Genomic DNA, 17,503 nt, shown 5'->3' on the forward strand with positions numbered 1-17,503 from the left:
CAGCCTCGCTGGCTTAAGAGACCCTGTTTCCAAATAAAAATATAAAATAGGTTTGGGAGTGTAGCCCAGAGGTAGAAGAGTTCCATCCCCAGGACCACCAAAAATAAATAAAGAAAATAAAGAAAACATAAAAATATTGGTAAAAATTTGGCTAAATCAACAAAAAAGAAGGCACAAATAAAGTTGAAAATGAAAAATGAGACATTACAATCTATATTATAGAAATAAAAAGGAACACTAAGCATTATTATGAAAATCTATATGTTAGCCAATTGGAAAACCTAGAGAAAATGTATGAATTTCTGGACATATCTGACTTACCAAAGTTGAACCCAGAAAACATTAGAAAAATACTTGAGGATACCAATAACCAATATTGATATTGAATCAGTGACAAATAGAACAAAGAAAATCATGAAATCAGATGGTTTCACTGCTGAATTTTATTAAACTTTCATAAAATAACTAATGATAATTATTTTCAAACTACTCCAAATAACTCAAAATTTAGTAACCCTTTCAAACACATTCTATGTGGCTAATATTCTGTTAACAAAGAAGACAGACACAACCAAAAAACTATAGACAAATGTTTCTGATGAAGAAAGCTGCAAAAAATTCTTAACAAAATACTAATAAATTGAATTGAGTATCATATTAAAATATTATTTACCATGATTAAGTTAGATTCATTCCAGGGATACAGAGATATTTCAACATGCAAATTCATAAACCTAATACATTATACTAATGGAATGAAAGATACAATATCACATTATCATCACACTGCTAAGAAATCACAAAAACATTCTAATTCAAAAAATACTTATAAATAAATTTAATCAATGAAGTGAAAATCTCTATGATGGAAATTACAAAACACTGATAAAAAAAATTAAAGAAGATACAAAAACTTGAAAAAACTCTAATGTTTATTATTTGAAAGGATTGATATTGTTAAATTGCTCATATTAATGGAAGCAAAATAATGATTCAATGCAATATCCTTGAAAATACCAATATTAGTCACAGAACTGCAAATATAGGACACCAAAAAGGAGGTTGCATTTGATCAGTGCATACTATATGCATCTTTGGAAACATCACTTTTATAAAAAAAAGAAACAAAATTGATGACATGAAAATATAAAGATCCACATGGAACTAATATGAACACTTGTGCACTAACAAATTGGAAAACATATAAAAATTGAATAAATACCTGGATACATATAATATACCAAAAATTAATCAAGAATAAGTAGATAATTTCAACAAATCAATGGGTAACAAAATTAAAGTAATAAAATAAATCTCCCTCCTGTAAAGAAAGGGTGCTTCCTTTATTTCTCAGAACATATATAATTGAAATATTGTCCTTTTAGAGACTGTTACTAGTTTCTGAAAAAGAATTCACCAACTGAGAATCACTGAGGACAATATCATGGCTAAATACATTTATCCACCTATTAACTGGGGACAGAGATTGAAAATGAACACCCTCCTTTAAAAATATAATGGTGAGTCTGAGAATCTTCACTAGAGACTTTATTAGAAGTTTGATGCCTACACACTGGGAATTAGAAAACTTCTCTAATTGTATGTATCTGCAATTTCTATGCAATGCTCAATAGACTCTATTAGGGAATCTATAGGGATCTCTTTGGAAATGTGACCATTTTTTTCATCAAATGAAAAAAGTGTTTGCATAATATTGATGAGACCCAAGAGTCAAGTCTGGCATGAAAGGAAGATTTCTTCTCTGTTCTGTTGTGGCAATAAGCCAGATTCACTGTACATCATCACACCTCCATCTTCTACAGAGCTGAAGTTGACTAATTAGAGCAAGATACAAGTAATAATGACTCTTCGCTGAAATTTCTTGTTTCTCTTTATTCTGTTCATTGTGATTAATTAGTGCTTATATTTCCCCTCAGTATCTAAGTCCACTCAATATCCCACACCTTCCTAAAAATCTCCTTAAGTTTTTAGTTCGGAGTTGCAGGTACTCCAAAGGAGTGGTCTTCTCTTTCTAATCTAAAACCCAAACTATAGATTATAATAATATAAACTTTCATCAGGAGTTTATGGATCTCCAATTACCTATCAAAAATATCTCTAATTAATGAAATGGCATATTGGCTTCATCTAGGGCAACAGTATGCTTAAATATTAATGACAACAAAATAAAATGGTGAAGTATGTACTCTCTAGGTTTCGAATCCTGTGTTTTGAAGACTGGCTCTGCTGTTGACTAGACTGGCTAGGTCACAACTCTCTGTGCTTCTGTTCCTTCATTTGTCAATGGCAATGTAGTGAGAATAAGACCACTAACTGTGGAGATTTATAAGATTTAATCATTTAAAGCATTTGGCACAGAGCATGGCACATAAAAAGAATCTAGCAATACTATTTACAATACTCTAATATTTGGGGGAAAACAAATTTTATTGAGATTATATGCACATACCTACCACAGCCCAGAGAAAATGATAGTAGTAGATGTTCTTGAATATGAGGAATCATTATATTTATTATATTAATTATAATATCATTAATTTACTCTATTCAGGTATTGAATGTGCAAGTAATTTTCCAACTATAAAGAAATATGTAGGTTTTTGTGGCTTCTTTTTTTTTACTTAGGTGACATTTTGTTCATTTACTACTCTTAAAAAGCCTTCATTTCATACCATCCTAGACGTGCTATAGCTGTGCTATCTCCAGGTCATTTTCAAAAATAGAACTTGATTTTTGTTTTAAATATAAAAAATGGATATTAGAAATATAATGCATGCAAAAAGTGCATAAGCAAAAATATAACTTAATACATTATTAGAGTAAAAATTCATTTCTTAAAGATCAAGATATGAAACATTGGGTACATTCTAAAAGTTTTTGTGTATATTTTTAAATTCAGTCTCTTTCCTTGCCCTATCATACACCAGTAATTCTTCTTTATGCTTCTTTATGCTTCTGGTCCTTACAACTTTCATTATCATTTATTCTTTTATACTTTTTACTGAATTGATTAGAATATGCATTATCACATTGGATATAAGATGTTAACATAGGTACCTGGGTGTTAGTGTGATTTCCAAAAAAATCAAAATCTGTTAGTAGTATTTCTTAAATTTTTAGTACTTAATGTTAATTTTTAAGAAAGTTTTTTCTATATCCTTTACAAAAGTTCTATACTAAAATATAAACTTTTAGCAAATTTTCTTTTTGAATTTGTTATATTTTAAAAATCTATTAATGAGACAAATTATATTAATACATTTTCAAATATTATAGCAGCCTTAAATTCCTGCAAAAATCCACACTGGCCCTTTTATGGTTCTTATATAATACTGTATTTAATTTGCTGCAGTTTAGATATTTTTAATGTATATATTTATAAACAAAATTTTCCTATATTTTTTCTTATATCTGGATTGTGGCAATCTCATAAAATATGTTGGAAAGTCTACCCTATTTTTCTTTTATTTTTGACACTTTCTGTCTGCTATTTATAAAGAAAATATGTAAGTTTCCAAATGACAACATTTTATTCATTTACAAACTTGTATTAACAACTAAGTCACCTTGTTTGCCTTAACAAAGAGAATATTAGAGTTTACACTATTAGAAAATTAGTCAAGGCAACTGTATTAGAAATTCTATTGGCAAGCTAAAAGGCAAAATTACAACTCTCTCATAAATAAAAACACACTCCCTCATATACCACCATTTTTATTTTGTCAGTGATCCATTGTTATTTGAGCATATCTTTGACATTATCTATTTTATGTTTAGCATTTGGAGTGTTAGAATTATTTGATTTTGTTTAGTGATGAAAACTGGCTTCAGCAAAGTACAATAATGGACTATTATCTCTTAAAGAAATTGTGTCTATCTTCTACATCCTTATGAGTTCAAAATCTCATAGTAATGGGTATATAGCTTAGTAGGAGAGCATTTGACTAAAAATTTACACTATTCAGGGTGGAGATATGGGTGTAATTATAGTAAACCTTTAGCCAAATAGTCCAATCTGTATGCATAAGAGTACTTTCTTTTAAAAAAGCTTTTTTTTGCTGTTAATATCATATAGACTTATGTTCCTGTATGAAATACAGCACTCTCCAAGGCTCTCAAAGCATGCCTTCATTCTATACTCAATTTAGATCTAGATCTTTTGGTCTCTTTGTGTATATGGACCTAAAAGAAAGTCACATACACTGATATATACATCTACTAATGCAAAATATAAATATTCCAACAAGCATTTGGCCTGTTTATTATTAGGTTGGTAAATGTAGGATTTGGAAAGATACCCAGGAGTGGTATAGCTGGATCATATGGTGGATCTATCCCAGTTTTCTAAGGAATCTCCATACATATCTCCATAGCAGCTGAATTAGTTTTCACTCTCACCAACAGTGTAAGAGTTCCTCTTTCCCCACATCCTCTCCAGCATTTATTATTTGAGATCTTATGCTTGCCACTCTGATTGGGGTTATATGGAATCTCAGTGTAGTTTTGATTTGCATCTCCCTGATGGATAATGATGTTGAATATCTTTTCATGTATCTATTGGCCATTTGAATCTATTCTTTTGTGAAGTGTATATTCAGTTCATATGCCCATTTCTTGATTGGGATATTTGTTTTGCTAGTGTAGTCTTTTGAGCTCTTTGTATATTCTGGATATTAGCCTTCTATCCAAGTGGTGGCTGGTAAAGATCTCCCATTCTGCAGGCTTTCTCTTTAAGGTTCTTGGTGGTTTCCTTTAATGAGATAAAACCTTTTAGTTTGATGTCATCCCACTTGTTAATTCTTGCTTTAATTTCCTGCACTTTGTAGGTCTTGTTGAGAAAGTTACTGCTTGTTCCTATATGTTGCAGTGTTGAGCCTATGCCCTCCTCTAATAACTTCACAGTCTCTGGTCTAATTTCTAAGTCTCTGATCCACCTCGAGTTGATTCCTGTGCATGGTGAGAAGTAAGGATTTAGTTCCATATTTCTACAAATGGATAGCCAGTTCTCCCAGCACCATTTGTTGAAAAGGCTGTCTTTTCTCCAACATGTGAGTTTGGCCCCTTTGTCAAAGATTAACTGACTATAGGTGTGTTGGTTTGTTTTTGTATCTTCTATTCTCTTTCACTGGCCAGTCTGCCTGATGTTGTGCCATACCATGCTGTTTTTACTACTATTGCTCTATAGTATAATTTAAAGTCTGGGATTGTGATGCCTCCTGCATGATTTTTGTTGCTGAGAATTGCTTTGTCTATTCTGGGTGTTTTCTTTTTCCATATAAAATTCATAACTGATTTTTCTAGGTCTATGAAGAATGTTGTTGGTATTTTAATGAGAACTCCTGGGTACCTTTCCAAAGGGTTAGAAATCAGAGAACTGCAGTAACATATGCATACCCATATTCATAATGAAGAATGTTGTTGGTATTTTAATGAGAACTCCTGGGTACCTTTCCAAAGGGTTAGAAATCAGAGAACTGCAGTAACATATGCATACCCATATTCATAGCAGTACAATTAGTAATAGCCAAAATATGGAACCATCCTAGGTCTCCATCAACAGATAAATGGATTGCAAAATTATGGGAAATTCACACAATGGAATTTTATTCAGCAATAAAGAAGAACAAAATCACGGCATTTTCAAAAAGATGGAAAGATCTGGAGAGCATTATGTTAAGTGAAATCAGTCTAGCACAGAAAAAAAAGAGACATATATTTTCTCTAATATGCTCAAACTAGGGAGTAGTGAGGATACCAGAGCACTCCAGATAATGGAGGGGAAATCTCAGCAAAGCTATAATGGAAGAATAGGAGAGGAAGAAGGCTGAGGTTGATTAATTGAGGAGCTACATTCAATTATGTGTAAAAGTATGAATATAGCATTGTTAACCTGGACAATCATTGTTGGAAGGAAGAAGCGGAACAGGGAGGGGGAGAGGGCAGCAAGCACAATCTAAATGTATACCATTTTCAAAATGTTCCACATATAAATAAAATATGAAAAAAGTAGGATTTGAAATGCATTCCATAATCTTTACCCTTAACTGATTGTGCTTAACATTACACAAGTGGTTTCCAATTTGTGATGCTTCATTTTAGAATGTTTTAGCCTATCACAATAAAGAAATAATATACATTCAGTAGGAATCTTACTTCAAATTTTGAACTTTGTTCTGTTCTTTGGCTAGTGATATAGTTTGATACTTTCTTGTAATACTAGGCAGTGGCTATGAGTTGTAACATTCAGTCATCCACATGATCATAAGAATAAACAGGAGATATGTTACAGGGTGTTCTGTTATTAAGTCATAATGTTTGATAGGTAGAGCATATTAAACTTATTTTCAACTTTCAGTTTATAATGTATTTCTTATAACACAATCACAAGTCAAAGAGCATCTGTATTCTAAGTGAATTGATAAACAATATCTAGTTAGACAATTCACTGATCATTTTTTAATTTTTAAATTTTTTGGTGTATTATAATCATAAATCTTGATGAAGCTCAGGGTAGTAGAGGCATACGTGCACACAGCACTTAGTTGGCCCTCTCTCAGCTCTCACCTTATTCCATCTCCCTTCCCTCCTTCCCATGCTCAGTATAGTGATTGACTCTGATAAGTTTGTGTATGTACATCATGTCCATTGAGGTGTTTCCCTCTCCTCCCTCCCATCTCCATCAGCTGGACCACTTTCTTCATTCATCTAAGGTATATCTTCCTTTGTTTGGAGACCCTCCTATATCCTGTTTTCTCCTTTGCTTCCGAATACTAGGGAGAACATTCTATTTTTTACTTTTTGTGACTGACTAATCTCACTTAGCATAATATTATCCAGTTCAATTTCTCTGCAAATGACATAATTTCATTCTTCTTTATAGCTTGTAAAAGTCCATTGTGTACATATCCCATAGTTGTGTAATCCATTCATCTCTTGATGGGTATCTTGACTGGTTCCATAGTTTGGCAATTGTGAATGTGCAGCTATAAACATAGATATGCAAGCAGTACTCTTGTAGTTTGGTTTCCATTCTTTTGGGCAGATACCCAGGAGTAATAATGCTGTGTCATATGGTGGGTTCATTTCTATTTTTCTGAGGATCTTCCACATTGTTTTCCAAAGTGGTTGCACTAGTTAGCAACCCAACCAACAATGTGTTAGAGTTCCTACTCCACATTTTTATCAGCATTTATTGTTGTTTGTGTTTTTAATGATTACCATTTAATTGGGGTTAAGTAACCAACACTCTAACACATAGGCATTGGTAAAAGCTTCCTCAACAAGATCCCAAAGGCACAAGATATAAAATGAGAATCAATATGTGAGATTGCATTAAACTGAAGAGCTTCTCTGCATCCAAAATCTATTTAAAAAAAAACCTCAATAGAGAGCCAACAGAATAGAAGAACACTTTTGCTAACTACTTCTCTGATAGAGGACTGATATCTATAATATACAGAAAATTCAAGATACTCACCACACACAAAAAAATAACCTAATAAGAAATGGGCAAGTGAACTAGACACTTTACAAAGGAATAAATACAAGTAGCCAATAAATCATAAAAATGTTCAACATCATTATTAATCAGAAAGATGCAAATAAAAACTACACTGATCATCTTTTAATCTAGCACTACCCATAATACCACTACTTGTGAAACTGAGACAGAGGAATTGCAGATTTGAGGTCAGCCTCAGACCTCACTAAGCAGTGAGATCCTCATCAACTTAGCTATACTCTGTTTCAAAAAAAAAAATAGAAAAGAGTGCTGGGAGTGTAGCTTGGAGGTAGAATTCTCCTGGGTTCAATCCCCAGTGCTGAAAAATAATTCCAGAATTGTTTATTAAAATAAATTTACTTACATGAATTTAATTTATGCTATTTTTCAGGATCCTTTCTATTTTTAACATTTTTATTGGTGCACTGTAATTGTATTTGATACATGTAAGCTCTCATGATTCACAGTGATAATATATGGACATAATATTATTTGGTCTGTTTCCACCCTTCACCCTTCTGTTTTACTTCTCTTATTACTTTCCTTTTACTTTCTCTTTTTGGGTCTCTTAAGCCAGCTGAGGCTGATCTTTGATTTTTTAGAACAGGCTGATCTCAGCATAACATTTATCCATTTTTCTGAGAATGACATAATCTTGCTCTTTATGGCTGAGTAAACATTCATTGTGTTCACATACTAAATTTCTTATCCATTAATCTGTATATGAACACCTAGGTTGGTTCTATAACTTGGCTACTATGAATTGTGGTGCTTAAACATGGGCATGCATGTATTGCTAGAACATTCTGACTAATTCTTTCAGGAAGATGGAAAGGACTAATATTGCTGGGTCATATGGTAAGTCTATTCTTAGTCTTTGAGAAACTTCCATGTTGACCTTTATAGTGGTTGTACTTATTTATATTCTCACCAAAAATATATAAGCATTCTTTTTACCCACATACATACTAGCCTTACTATTGGTTTTTTTTTTTTTTTTGATAAATGTCATTTTAACTGAAATGAGGTAGAATTTCCTTTTTTTTTTTTCCTTCTTTTGCTACTGGGGATTGAACCCAGAGGCATTTTATGTTCAAGCTACACCCCCAGCCTGATATTTCTTTAAATTAGGAAACAGGGTCTTGCTAAGTTGCTGAGACTGGCTTTGAACCTGCTATCTTCCTGTCTCAAGCTCCCAAGAACTAGTATTATAAGCATGCACCACCCCTACAGTTTCACTGTAGTTTTATAAATCTAACATTATTCTTAAGACCATGCAAAAGAAAGATATCACAGGAAGTGAAAACTATAGGCCAATATTCCCATTGTAAATATACAAATATTTAATAAAGTATTGACAAATCAGCTCCAGTGATATATAAATGTATAATAAACCATAATAATATAAAAGTATAATAAACCATGACTGAGTGGTGTTCATCCTAGAAACACAATCACAATTTGACATATGAAAATCCAATCAGAAATTATCAAGAGAAATGTGCTGTCTTCCACAAAAAAAAAAGATTTAAATCAAAGGAGAAAATGTTGCTATTTCCTTGCAGTGTTTAAGGGAGCACTCAAGAATCAGTGGGAATATGAAAGAAATGCCTAAGGGCACAGAGATCCAGGATGGCCTTGTAAAATGGAAACAAACACATCAACAGCTGCACAAATTATTGCAAGTATTACTAGATAAATTCTTGGTTTCTAGAACAAGGCACCATAGATACAGGAATATGGAAAAAGTAGGTAGGAACCTGGAAAGGGCACAGCAAACCGAAAAAAAAGGACCCAGTGCAAATTATAGTCATATGGGACCTGGCCCGTAGGGTTTTATTAATGTTAAACTCAGATAATGAGGAATTCTCTCCCCATGAACCGCCACCACCCCTGCTACCGCTGCTTCCTCCTCCGCTTTGCATACACAACCTCAACCTTGCCACAGCCACTGCTTGAAGCACAGTATATGCAATGTTACAGAATGAGACTATGGTTTGGGAAAACTGTTCCCGGGGAACCCCTGCTAGGGTCCCGGACACACTTACCCCCAACCCATAACAAAACCCAAAACGACCCCAAACAGAAGAAAAAACCGTGGATTCTTGTCCTAAGCTAAGAATAAATATGCATAGCTTGGACAGTTGCTGAAGATTTAAAGAAGTTTATTAAAAAGATACAAATACAAGACATAGTTACAGCCCTGTGCTGGAGCGGGGAATAGGGGGGCAATTCGAATGGAAAAATGCACAAGAGCTCCAGTTTACTGAGTGTCTTTATCCTGTCCAAGTTCCTGGCAGGTCCTTTGATCTGTAGATATGCTACCTTATCTTTAGTTCTGGCTCTGCTGTCTCCAGGCAGATTTGCCCCGGAAGGGGGAGGGGAGCTGCCCCATCTCCATCTCGAACATCTTTTGTTTTCTCCCCCAAGATGTGTGAACTTGTTTCTCCAGGATCTGGGATTTCCTCCCATCTCTGGCTCCAGGCTTCTTCTCTTTTAGAATTGTACATTACAAGTCCCTCCTTCCTGCTAGCTAGCCCTGGCTTTCTTTAGTGTACTGGAGATATATTTTTGAAATTGGAAATCTTTCCCAATACTGATACATTAATACATTTTAAAACCTCTTCCCAATACTAGTACATGCAACATGGGCCTGGGATAGCATTCCCAAGCCAAGAGATCTGTACTCTTTTTTCAGAAATATTCCAGGGCCCTCAAGAGCCTTAAACACCTTTTTATTTTTTAATACTTTTTTTTTGTGGGTCTAGGGATGGAACCCAGGGGCATTCCACCTCTGAGCTACACCTCCTGCCCTATTTTTTATTCTTTATTTTGAAACAGGGTCTCACTGAGTTGCAGAGGGCCTCACTAAGCTGAGGCTGTCTGTGAACCGTGATCCTCTGGTCTCAGCCTCCCGAATGCTGGGCTTATAAGTGTGCACCACCACGCCCGGCTTTATATCAACTTTTTAGATAGGCTGGGTAGAGTAGTTCAGTGGCAAGTGGCTCATAAACAGGCTGCTGCTGATTTATTATTACAATTGGCCTATAGAAATGCTAGGATGGATTATAAAGGAGTTATGAAAGGGATAAACTAAGGCAACCTCAGTGGGAAAACTAATCAAGGTCTGTCAGTGGGTAGGGACAGAGCAACATAAAACTAACATATTTCCTGCAGATGTGAAACAAAATACAAGACAGTGCGTTTTCTTCCATTGTGGCAAAATTGGACCTTTAAAAAGGGAATGATCCAAAGTTAATATATGAATGAAGGTACCACCATCAGCTCCTGGAGCAGCTCCAAAGATTTGCCTTTACTGTAAGAAGAATCATTGGGTTAGTCAATGCCACTCAACATTTTATAAAGATAGAAACCTGTTGTTTACCCTGGGGAATGGGAGATGGGCTTAGGCCCTGGAAGACTGTGGATGCTGGGGAGGCTTTGCATCCACAACCTCAACCTTGCCACAGCCACTGCTGGAAGCGCAGGCCTTCTCAGTAGCATGAGAATGTGCTCTTGTAGAAGGCTACTTATAAAATTCCTAAGGAGTCTTTGTACCTCTCCCTGCTGGGATGGTTGGGGTAATAATGGAATGATCTAGACTAAATGCAAAATGACTTACTGTCATTCCCGGAGGCATCAATAATGATAAAAGAGAGATAAAAGTGTTAATACCAAGAAAGTAAGTACATAGTATTAAAGCTGGCACAAAGATCACTCAGCTCCTTATCCTGCTCTATTCGGTTCTATACACAGCTAAACAGGAGAGAGGAAAAGTTGGATTTGGCTTTACTGGTCAAAACTTTGCATCTTGGACACGAAAAAATAGACCACGATTGCCCCATATTAAAATTTTTTTATAAATAAAAGACCGTTTGGGGGCTTAATGGACATAGGAGCTGATGTTACTATAATTAGTAAAGAACAATGACCCCCACATTTGGTCTTTAAAGATGTCATCATCCCAATTATCAGTATTGTATAATGTAATCAGCTATGGCAAAGTACTGATATACTTACCCTTCAGGGACTTGAGTCCAAGACAGCTGCCTTATCACCCTATAAGCATCAATCTGTGGAGAAGAGCTCTATTTTCCCAAATGGAGGCTATCTCTTACAACATATTTTTCCTAGGGGTCTCTGCTATTTTCCCACTACCCTTAAAGTGGTATGGGTAGAGCAGTCAGCCCAGAAAGGGGCAAACTACAGCAAGCCCATTTACTTATTTAGGACCAATTACAGGCTAGTCACATTAAAGTCCCAGTGAGCCCTTGAAATTCTCCTATTTTTGTTATACCTAAAAAATGAGGAAACTGGAAATTGTTGTGTGATCTTATAGCTATTAGTGCAGAGTTCGCCTGTAAGGCACCTTCAGGCAGGCCTCCCTGCCCTCTATAATTTCTAAAGACTGGCCTGCCTTGTATTGTCTTAGATCTTAAGGATTATTTTTACACTATATCCTTAAAAACAGATAATTGGCCAGCTTTTGCTAGTAAAAATTTCCAGTTCTTCTGTAATACTAACATAAAGAATATTACAGAAATTCAATATAACCCACAAAGGCAAGGCATTATTGAACAAGCTCACAGTACTCTTAAATCCATGTTGTTAAAAAAAAAAAGAGGGGGACTATCAGAAGGCAAACATCCCCCTATCAATAGAAAAAATACTGCACTTATAACCTTAATTTTTAAAAAATTTATCAGAGGACACACTCACAGCTGCACAAAGACATTAGCAAACAAAGGGACCTACACAACTCGCTCCCTGGTTTGGTGGAAAAGTGTTATGGGGGGACAATGAGAGGGGCCTATCCCTGTTAACTTGAAGATGGGGTTACGGTTGTTCTTCATTACAGGAAAAACCTTACTGGCTGCTGATATGGTGCATTAAATCCTACCATGGCCCATGGCCTCAGTCCTGATTTCAAGAATGCAATACATGGAGCCCAGCCCCCGGGAGATGACCATGTTTACACTCCTGACAGGAGTGATACCCAGAGGTGATGCTGCCGAGACCAGCTGCCAGAAATGTCCCAACACAGCCTCAGATGTCACGAGGGGAATGATCGAGAAGCTCACACATAATGCTGAGATGCTGATGGCTGTGACTAGCCAAGCTCGCAGTACTGCGGCATTATTCTTAGCAATGATGGAAGTTATCGCCTGCTCAATAAGCCCTGGGGATATTGATGAGGTGCAGTGAGCATTTGTAATGGAACCTTCCTTATGGGGATCTATTCCATGGCATGACCCCCCAGCTCCCATATGTAACAATGAAACCACTTGGGTGTGAGAGGTATAAATGCCAGAATAAATGTCAACTTATGACCCATATATATCCCAAAATTTGTTTCAGCAAAATTTGTCTTTTTGGGCCACTGCACTTTCACTGTGTGTGGGCCATCACTCTTACTGTTCACAACCTAAAAGTCAGGTGTGTCTGTGTCTTAATACTAATAAAAACAAGACTACCTTTCTTTCAACTATCTGCATGGAAAACAAAGTACAAGTTTGTCTAGATCACACATGCCACTGTTTGCAGTACACCCCAGTGTACATTCAGAAATTTCAGAAATAAATTGGAAAAGCTGTAGAGGATTTCTAGAAAAAATAACTCACATTCCTGATTTTATAATCACAGACTGGAGCCCAATTCATGGATCCATGATAGAGATATTCATATAGTATCAGTCCAATCTAGTAATTTCTCTGATCTAAGTGTGCATAGTAATGATTCCATTATCTGAGTGATAAAGGTCTGTCTCTACCCCAGCCTTAACTAGATAATGGCCAAAGCAATCCACTATTTGAAGACTTGGCTCTGTCTAGCATAATTTAAAAGTCTGGACTGCCAGCATTCAACATTCTTCCAATACAACTAAATTACCATTTCATGACCCAAAGCTAACTCATTCTATATAAGTTTGCATCCCCTATTCTTATGCTTTTCTCAAAATAGACCTTAAAATTATTCAACAAAACTCCCTTTTTATATTACTTATAGTTGTGCATACATGGCTTGCTTAAATACTCATACTAACTTTTTGAGCTTAATATTAATTATGCACCATGAGCTTTATAAATATGACAGCTAAATGGAAAAGGCCTTATATCTTTCTATGAAGGTCTTTAATACCAACACCAACTGTTTTGTAGTCACTGTCATAGCTTCTATTGTGGCTTCCATAATTATTCCAACAACAGCAGCTTCCACCACAGCAACTATTGTTCAGTCCACTCAAACTGTTACATATTTAAATAATGCCATGAAAAATGTTACCATGGTGCTTAATTATCAATGTATTATTTTTCAAAATTATATTCCAGATTACAACTTTGTTTTTTTTTTAGTGGTGGCACTGGGGGTGGAACCCAGAGGCTTTTTACCTCCGGGCTATACTCCCAGACCTATTTTATATTTTATTAGAAACAGGGTCTCACTAAGTTTCTGAGATCCTCACTAAGTAGCTGAGACTGGCTTCAAACCTGTGTGATCCTTCTGTCTCAGCCTCCCAAGTGCGGGGATTACAAGCGTGCACCACCACACCCGGCTCAGATTACAACTTTTGTAAACTGCCACTACTTGATTAGGCAACCAGGTTGAAGCTACAGAAATATGACAGGCTCTTATCTGTGACTGAAAGTTTTCACACATTTGTGTGACTCCTCATCCATGGAACAATATATAACATACCTGGAACATCAAACAAACACGAAATAATGGAAATTATGACAATTACCTTAGACATAGGCTATCTACATAGTCAAATTTTAGAAACAATATCAGCAATCCAGCAGCATCATAAGAACACTGACTAATTTAAGAATTTATTAAAAATTCTTAACCCCAAATTTTGGCTTTGCCCCACATGGGGAACTTTAGCTGGGGATTTGGGCTTTGTCCCACCCGGGGAACTTTAGCTGTCATCTCTGTATTACTAAGAATTTTTTTTTTTTTTTTTTTTTTTGGTGGTACTGGGTACTGGGGGTGGAACCCAGGAGCTTTCTACCTCCGGGCTATACTCCCAGACCTATTTTATACTTTATTTGGAAACAGGGTCTCACTAAGTTGCTGAGAGCCTCAGTAAGTAACTGAGGCTGGCTTTGAACCCATGAGATCCTCCTGTCTCAGCCTCCCAAGCACGGGGATTACAAGTGTGCGCCACCACGCCCAGCCTAAGAATTGTTTTATGTTTGCTGTCTGCAGTTAGAAGATGCATCTTCCAAACTGGCAATGCCATCTGTATAAGGTTTGGCTGGTAGAACAACTTCTTAAAAAAAGAAAAAGGGAGATGTGGAGCATATGATGGCCAGAAACAGGTTAACATTTACCTTGGAAAGGTCTAAGGGTCATGGAAAGCTATGACCAAACTGTTGAACTCACTGAAAGCAGCCTGTTCCTCCTAGGTAAACATTCCTGTGTTTCTTGCTGGTGCCAACTCCCAAATACCCCACTTGTCAAACATTTGCTTAAGAAAAGCTAGAATGGAAGGATAGGAGAGGAAGAAGGCTGAGGTTGATTAATGGAGGAGCTACATCTGAATATGAGTAAAAGTATGAATATAGCATGATTAGCCTGGACACTCATTGTTGGGAGGGAGGAAGGGAAAACGGGGCAGGGGGAGGGCACCAAGCACAGTTTAAATGTACATCATTTGCAATAAAAAATATATCAAAGTCAATCAGTAAGTCAAACTTGAGAAGGAGGGGTAGAATGGGGTGGGAATTGGGGAAGGGATAAATGAGTCATATGTACATGTATACCTCTACAATCTTGTACTCCGTTAAGATATATGACTACAATGCACCAATAAAACAAATTTTTATTTTATTTATTTATTTTTTGTGTGGGTTTGGGGTTGGAACCCAGGGGCATTTGCCCTCCGAGCTACACCCCCTGCCCTATTTTTTATTCTTTATTTTGAAACCGGGTCTCACTGAGTTGCAGAGGGCCTCACTAAGTAGCTGAGGCTGTCCACGAACCGCAATCCTCCAGGTCTCAGCCTCCCAAATGCTGAGATTACAAGCGTGTGCTACCACGCCCGGCCTAAAACAAAATTTTAAAGATAAAAAAAGAATCCTCTGCACGTCCTCAACAGTTTTATTATTTGTCATTTTTTCAAAGACTTTTGATGGTTTCTCTGCAGTTTACCCATCATTTCCTCAAGGACCTTTTGCATGTTTACCTGTTAGACATCACCCCTAGGTCTCCCTGCATATTTACCAGTTAAACATGACCTCCTGAACCCTCTTCATATATGCAGTAGCATCCAAACCTCATGCCTCCTTTGGAATAACAATAAAAGCTGTATACCAGTGTCCAGCGGGGCCTTTACCTAAGAGTGAGGTTGTCTAGTCTGCCACTTTCAATCTGCTTTGTGTCTAATATCCTTTTTCTCTCAGGTGCACCACAGGAGTTACTAACAGGGAATAAACAAAAGACATACAGAACAACTCCTCAAAATTAATAAAAAGACAGGAGTAAGCCAGTAGTATTATTAATAATAACCTTGGAAATAAGCATACTAGAATCCCCAACTAAAAGACTTTAGACTGACTAAAGGGATTAAAAAACAATACACTACTTTAAAGAAAGTAATCTCAAGGCCAGGCATGGTGGTGCATGCCTGTAGTTCCAATACTTGAGCAAGATCCTGTTTCAAAATTAGAAAATAAAAAGGGCTAGAAGTGTGTCTCAAAGATAGAGCACTCCTGGCTTCAATTTCTAGTACCACATAAAAGAAAAAAAAGAAAGAAAATTGTTTTACCTTTAAAATGGTGAACAAACTCAAAATAAAAAGATGAAGAAAATGTTCATCCAAATGGAAACCAATGGCAAGCAGCATTATCTGTACTTATATCAGAGAAAATAAATTTTTAATTCAAAACTATAAAGGGAAAAAGAAAATCATTAGGTAATTACAGAAGAATAAATTCAACAAGAGGAAATAACAATTGTAAATACTTATGCACCTAATGCCATAATATTCAATTATGTAAATAAAATATTACTTGAAATAAATGTAAAGATAAACTCAACAATAGTAAGGGACTTGAACACCTCACTTTCATCAATATATACATCATTTAATAAAAACTCATCAAAGAAAAATTGGGCTTAAACTATGATACAGACTAAATGGACCTAATGTGCACAAAATACATAATAACTGACTATATTTTATGGGGTACAGTATGTTCAATACATGTATATAGTATGTCCTGATTAAATCAAGGTGATTAACATTTTGATCTCATTATCATTTAACTTTACGTTTTGAGTCTTTGAGGGTCTTCTAGTCATTTATAAAATATTTAATAGATTATTGTCAACTATAATCCATTTCCTTCTGTAGTACTGTCCCCACCTTTTTTTTCCCTCCAAGCTCAATCTCTTCCTTCTGCCCACCTGCTCACCTTCTATTTTATGGTATCTTTCCCTCTGTCTTTGCCCTTTAGAATCCACATAGGAGGAAAAGCTTTTCTCTCATCTGGCTTATTTTTGCTTAACTCTGTGCTCTTCAATCCTATCCATTTTCCCGAAACTTACATAATCTTATTCTTTAGGGCTGAATAAAACTCATAATGTGTATATACTACCGTTTCTTTATCTATTAATCTGTTAACAGATATTGATTTCCATCAAGAATATATGAGCTCCACCCCCGTCCTCCTTTTACTTTATTTTTATTTCTGTGCAATGTAATTATACATCATGGTGATATTCAAAGTGATGCAGACATTACATGCACACATCACTTGGTGCATTTCCTCCACATACCTGCCCTCATCCCTGATCCCCCTGCTCCTTCTCCATACATGTTAGATTGTTAGTATGTTATTTGTATTCTTAACAATTGTCTTTCTAACTGAAAGAAGATAGAATCTGAGTATAGCAGGGATTTACATTTCCCTGATGGCTAAAGATGCTGAACATTTTTTCATACTTGTTATCCACTTGTATTTATTTTGAGATGTG

Source organism: Muscardinus avellanarius, assembly GCF_963383645.1.
Source record: "Muscardinus avellanarius genome assembly, chromosome: 5".
NCBI lineage: Eukaryota > Metazoa > Chordata > Mammalia > Rodentia > Gliridae > Muscardinus > Muscardinus avellanarius.